Source organism: Melanerpes formicivorus, unplaced genomic scaffold (genome assembly GCF_026170545.1).
Source record: "Melanerpes formicivorus ecotype bairdi unplaced genomic scaffold, bMelFor1.0.p_v2 SCAF_32, whole genome shotgun sequence".
Classification (NCBI taxonomy): Eukaryota; Metazoa; Chordata; class Aves; order Piciformes; family Picidae; genus Melanerpes; species Melanerpes formicivorus.
The window spans coordinates 3,493,543-3,500,364 of NW_027142384.1; the positions used below are offsets into that span (position 1 = coordinate 3,493,543).

Here is a 6,822-nt window from a genome sequence, read left to right on the forward strand (position 1 = left end):
GCATTTATGAGTTATGTGAGAAAGAATTATGTCACTACTCAGTTATTTCAAATAAGCAGGGTAAGCTGAGTCACTGGTAAATAAACTTCTCTATTTTTTGGAGACCAGCTATTCCATTTTAGCTTGTGTGATACCATAGAACAGTGCCTAGTAATATGACCAAAGCGTACTCAAGTCCAAAAGAAGTCATCAGGAAATGGGGCTGTGCATTACTGAAAAGCAAGCCTACTGATCTGTCTTAAAATGGAGTACATTAGATGAAAGAGCACTTTTTAAAGGTGATAGTTCATGTGAACTGCTTGTGAACAGAATAGATTTGTTCTGTTCTCTGCTGTTAGGATGGTTATATCACTAAGCACAGATATATTGAGCCTCCAAACTGGAACTACCCTTATGACAGACACAAAAGCTGAATTTAGTCCCTCTGAACTGGAAAGAGTTGACTGAAAAACAAAAGGTAGCATCTCAGTTGGTTGTCAGCTAAATAATAGCTCTCAAATCAAAACCAAAGGTAGGACTCATTCTCTGAAGGTTTAAGTATGCAAAAAGTTCAGATTCCAGGAAAAGCTGAACGTTTGTCCCTCTCTGCTGACAACAGAGAAAGCTTAGTCCTGCCAAGTTGTGGCAAAACCTATCTAAAAAAAACAACAACAAACAATAAACAAAAAAAAAAAAAAGAAAAACAAACAAAAACCCAAACACACCCCACCTTGAAGCTTGAAGATTATGAGATAAATTCTACCCACTGAGGGAGAATTAGCTGCAGAAATTTGACAATGTAGAGATGTTTATCTAAGGTTGCTATCTAAATTCATAACAGAGTCAAAGAAGAAAATTTGCACTTCAAATGTCTGTTCTATTTCATTATATAATGAGCAACTAGAGCAAGGTAGTTGTCTTGTTCCCTGAAAATGCCCATTTTTCTCTGGTGTCTGTTTAAGCTAGATTCAGACATGGTAGCTAGCTAGATGTCTACACTTCAGATGTCTGTACTGATCAGATAAGTCCTATCCTTAGTGTTTTGTAGTTCTGGAGATATTAAATGAAAATAAATTGATTGCAATTTTCATACTGATTCAAACACTGAATTAGAACATTTTCTGTTTTCCAGCTACATTGGACAACTTCTGCTAAAGCCTAGTCATTCCTTTTTTGTAGCACCATTTCACAGTTCACTATTAAGCCACTTGTGTGTAAGCATCAAGTTGTGGACTCACATGGGGGATTGAAAACATATTTCCCTGACTTTCAGCAGAACATGAGATGCCTTTGAAAGAAAGTGGAGACTTCTGTAAATATAGTTTAGAACATTTTATCCATGAGACATCTGCCTACTAAGTGAACCATAGTATGATCAGAACATACTATATAGGAATAGTTTGAACAGTTTACTTATCTTCAGATGTATCTGTAAAGCAAAAATATAGAATCTTTAATTGTGACAACACACACTGAAGCCAATAGTTCAATACTAAATGGAACCCGATGAGAGCCAGAACACTTGAGATACTCCCCTGTTTGTTTTTTGACCTTTTAACATTGCTCTCTCTTGAAGAGTTTGCAAGATAATTTTGAGGTCCAGCTGAAGTGATCTAAAAAACAGAAAGAAAAAAATGAGAGTGCTGAAAAGGATACGCTGTCTTGAAAGGAGCAAAAGAGCCTGCAGCTGTGGTTTGTTATGTTCCAGTGTAGTCTAGGTGGGGATTATGTGTTAACATTTGCAGCTTGTTTCCTGGTAACTGAAGCCCTTGACAGACATTCACTTCAGGATCTGCTAGCCTAAATGAGATTACTGTCTTTACTCCTGCTTCACCACCTTTTCTCTTTTCTTAGCCTTCAAAACCTCATGAGCAGTACCTTATAAAATTCAGGTAAAATGACTTAGGTTAACTGTAATAGTTTGTTAGTCTCAACTAAATTGGTAATTTTGGTAATGAATTAGAGAGCACTTGAATAAATTCATCTGTAGATTTTGGAAGGATGTAGTTTCAACCTGCTGAACAGCAATGTATGTTAAGAATTACAACCTTATGTGACAGCTACATCCAGAAAAGTACAGCTGTCTTCCACTTGGATACTCTCAGCAATTTAGCAAAGTAATAGTTGCAGACAATCTCCTCTTAGTATAGTATTATCTTAGTTTCAGTTGTACTAACGTACTGCTAATAAAAAGTGCATATATGCTATGCTGTATGCTACTAAGAAATTCTATAATCCCTGTGGGTTGGCATAAGGAGAGATTAAAACAAAAACAAAGACACAAAAAAAAAAAAAACCACCAAAAAACACCAAAACAAGTAAAACCCCAAAATATTGGTGATGAGAAGTTGTAATGTGTAAGCAGTCTTATATTGATGCTTTCCATTGGGTGCAATGCATTTGACTCATTATGCGTCTTACTGCCATTAAGATGCTATAGGGCATTTACAATATACTCATGGAGTGAACAGATAGTTAACCATGTGTCCTTAAGAATAAAAATTCCTTTTTGATATTAATGTGGAAGAATAGGTTTGTTAAGCATTGGTCTCATAAGTGTTGATGGTTATCAGCTTTTGCTAGTGATTCAGCAGAACCAATGGTTGAGCGACAACAAGCCTTTGTCACCTTAACTAACACTTTGCAGGGAGGAAAATATGGAGATTCTCTCACTTAGAGTGTAGCTAGACTAATCAGGCTTGAATAGTTTGTATTTAGACTAAAATTGCATTGAAATGAAAGTTGCATAATACAGACTAAATGACTGTAACAACACAGCGGAACAAAGTTTCCCTCTTTCCCATAGAGGTTTGTGTATCTGTGGTACATAACAGGTGACCAGACTTGACTGTCCCACTTCTGAGAAAAAAAAAAGAGGTGTAACTGCAGCTGCTGTAACATTGATGTTGGGATAATTTACAGGACTGGGTTTGCAAGTTCTGCTTCTAATAGGTTTAGCAAAGACAGTTGAATAAGTGAAAAGTAAAGGTGAAGAGGGAAAAATGGTGGCATTCATTAGTAGCAATGCAAGAACCCGTTTTAGAGTTGATAGGTCCAGGGACCACATTGTTAAGGGACTAATGGGCTCCTAAATAACAAAGAATGAATGCAGAGTCTATTTAAGATTCCTGAATTAAAGCAGAGAACAGAGAATTTATTTTTTTTTAATATCTGTATGTAAGAGAAAGTGTGTTACTAAGGAGGATTTCAATTTTGGAGACATATTAAAGGTCTCATACAGACAGTAGTTAGTCATTAGAGTACTAGAATACATGCATATAGGGGGTGGGTTCTTTTTTTTTCTCTCAGACTAGAGGTGTCACGCTTAACACAAGCTAGCTCTATTTTGGACCTAATTATATGGATAAAGATGAATTAATTGTTGGATTAGTATCTGGCTGTTGCTTAGAGACTGGTGATTATGAGCTGATTGTATTTAATATAAGCAGATAAAAGATAGTCCCAACCACTTTTATTTCATTTCATTGATTGCAAGATAGTCCTGACTACCACTTCCTAGGAAACCACCAGCTTCCAAGCTGGTGATTAGCTTGTCTGTATGAATTATATATGGCATTTCAGACAAGCTTGGTTTCTAAGCTAAGAAGAACTCAATGGGAAATGGAAGACAAAAAAATTTTAAAAATAAAGAGGAGGAAAAGTATCTATGGAAAATGGACCTTTATGAAAAGAATTTCTGAGATTATTTTGATATTTTCTTAAGAACTAATGATTAGATATTTATAAAGTAAACAGGTTTTGTCTACTACTTATCCTGTCCTAGTGGGAAAGTGAAAGCAACAATTGTTAAATAAGAATCAATATTCATCAAGAGGAAGAAAAAGGACACGGATAATAATTAGAAGTTATTTAGAATAAAATATTATAAGAAAAGCCAAACAGATAAAGGAAAGTCAGTGGCTCAAATAAACAATGAAGAAGGCTATGTTTAGGAGAAACAAGTTCTGAGGGTGAGTACTAGTTACAGGCAATATCACCAATAATTGGTCTATTTGAGACAAAATCAAACAAACAAACAACAAACACCAAAACCAACAAGCAAACAAAACAAATCAAAACAAAACCAGTTTTTCACTACATAGGTACTTTCGACTTACTGGAAATTGAAGTCACTATCTGTCTTCATTAAAACAGGAGGCCTTTAAACCTGTTAAATTAAGGAAGATTATCACTCAAGTTTCATGTTATGGACAAAAAAAAAAAAAAAAAAGAAGAAGAGAAATTAATGCAATTTAAAAAACTCCTTCTAGAATATAGGTTTTATAAAAAACTGTGCCAGTGATTGGTACAGATAATGGCTTCCAGCCACTGAAGCCAGCTGAGACTGGTGAAATGAGAGACCCATTTTTGTGCATGTCTTTGGGTGGAGTGTTTGTGTAAACTCAGTTACTGGAAGGACTCTTCTCTGTGCCTGTGTGATCCTTGCTGTGCACAACATGGGATATACAGCAACAACCAGAGTGAGCCTGAAGACTTTGGGGCTTGAATCCCCATCAACTGTGAAGACCCATGAGTAGTTATGGGGCAGATTGAATGTTCAGTGCCAGCTGTTGTAGGGGACCTTCGTTGTACATATATATATCTACAAGCACTTCCTCTTGGTCAGATAGAGAGAGCTCCACCTTCGCGGACTTCAGGATCCTTCTGCTGCTATTTCCTCATCTGCCTCTGTTGCCTTTGGCCCCTTCTGAAACCTGTTTCCTTCCCCACCCCTGTCCCACTCCTGTGGTTTGATGCACCCAGCTTGCGTGAGGGGCTCAGCTGTGTTCTGCAGTGGTGCTGCTGGAGCTGGCAAGGACCAGCTCTTCATCTCTTTCTGGCACAGCACAACCTCGTGTGCTGGACTGGATGCAGCCTGACAGGGGTAACCCTGCAGAGGTCCCCTGCCAACATCTTGACATGGACATGCAGTAGAACAGTCCACTGATTTTTTTTTTTTTTAATATATGTTAGCATAAATCAGCTTGAAATGAATTCCTGGCTGTAATTTTGAAGTAGACAAATCAAAAACAGAAATTCAGATCTAAACTGTTAATGCAGAAAAATTATTAACTTACAGAATGAACTCCCTGGTGTTGATCCTCTACCTTCTGATGCTTGCAAAGCATGAGTGGGTAACTGGCTGGAAGTTACTCTTTAGCCACACATAAATCTTCCTTTGTCCTAATACTAACTGTCCATGGATGAGTGAAGCTTAGTATCCTGTGTAGAGAGATTAAATTAAGAAATCACATGCTCTTTTCTGCTTTTCTAGTGCTTGAATCTGCAAGTAATGAAAAGTAATGAAAGTAAAACCTTCTTTGGTTTATGTTTTGGGGTTTTGTTTGTTTATTTTTCTTTACTTTAGAACAACAGGGAGAAATAGAATATTCACGAGGGAATGGTAAAGGAAAAGAAGATTAAGTACTATTATAAGAGGGCAGGCCAGGCTGCTTGCCTGTATCTGTGGCTTTCTGTAATGCTTCCTTCTTCTTGTCTGTGTCCCCATGATTCTGTCTCTTGTTTTGATAGATGAAAGTTCAAGCAGTGAAACACGCTGTCAGACTAAAACCATTTGTCACTGAAAGCTAGCACTGGTCTGTGTATAGATATCAGGTCTGAGTCATGTCTTTTCTTTTGACAGGGATGTCAGTGCTATTTGTCACAGACTTGTTTATCTGCCAGATCAGACTGCCATTTTGCTACTTTGGGTCAGCACATAGGAGAAGCAGCTCACCTCCAATAACACTGTCAAATTACGCTCAGCATAAAGATGCCAAAGCTGGTGCCTTCAAATTTGTGTCTTCAATGAGACAGAGTCAGAAAGAGCAGTCTGGCAAGTCCTACAGAGCTGTACAAAATGCCAGGGCAGCTCACCTGTTAAAAACCAATGGAGTAAATGTCTGAACGCATTTAAAATTGTTTTAATCTTCATTTCAAGGAAGAAATATTAAAAACTACCATTTTGATCTTTCCTGTGTTTTTATGCTTTGGCACATCTGGTGATCAATGCATACTTTGGCTACTAGACAGTGGCTTTTGGGGCTGAAAATTAATCCTTTCTTTAATCTTCATGTTAGCAAAGAAATGAATTGCAAATGCAGCCACAAATGATTGGATTCGTTCCCACTATTTGGTTTACAAACATTAATGTAGGGATTTTTTTTAATCTAAAGACTGAAGGATTTAAGGAAGGATTTATGTAGTTCTCTTGTTCTCCAGAATCTTTTGTTGCGTTTCAAATGTGAATTACACAATACAAGGGCAAAAGACATCAGAAACATCTTGCAACATTTTACTACAAAGGCTTCATGTGAACCGGTAAGGCAGATTACTATGTTAATGCAAGAAGGGAAGGATGAAGTGTAGATAAATATTTCAAATCCATCAGATTGTTCTTGATAACTACTAGTATCACTAAAGATTAATTTTCATTTGTAAATATACTTTGGCAGCTATTCATTCATCCCAAAGTTTCCCAAGTAGCTGGTGGTTGGCCAGATAGTATGAAAATGAGAAGTGAAGAGTTTTGAACAGTATGAGTAAAGTGGATGAACACCTTCTCATTTCCTTCCTTCTTACACAAGTGTATGTCAATTTTGGTACCAGTTTTGAAATATGAATATTTTAAAGTTCTAAAATCTTAATATTTGACTTCTGATATCCTTTGTTTTCAGTATCCCATAGACTTTTGGCTCACTCTGCTTTCCTCTTTCTCCTGAATTACTAATACACATGAGTGGGAAAGGAGAGAGTTACATTATTTGAGCTATCTGAAAGGTAAGGTACATAGAGCAGATATTCCTTTCCTACTAGCTCAGAATCCTCTCTGTCTGCAGATAG

General features: G+C 36.9%; 1 long non-coding RNA gene across 1 annotated transcript; it reads right to left on the reverse strand.

Annotated features, from left to right (window-relative positions):
- Positions 1–1,509: 1,509 nt before the first annotated feature.
- LOC137449684 (uncharacterized) lies at positions 1,510–5,094 on the reverse strand. Its single transcript, XR_010989445.1, has 3 exons — positions 5,058–5,094; positions 4,098–4,147; positions 1,510–1,592 (listed from the first exon to the last, which is right to left on the reverse strand). It is a non-coding gene; the product is annotated as an uncharacterized lncRNA (long non-coding RNA).
- Positions 5,095–6,822: the final 1,728 nt, after the last annotated feature.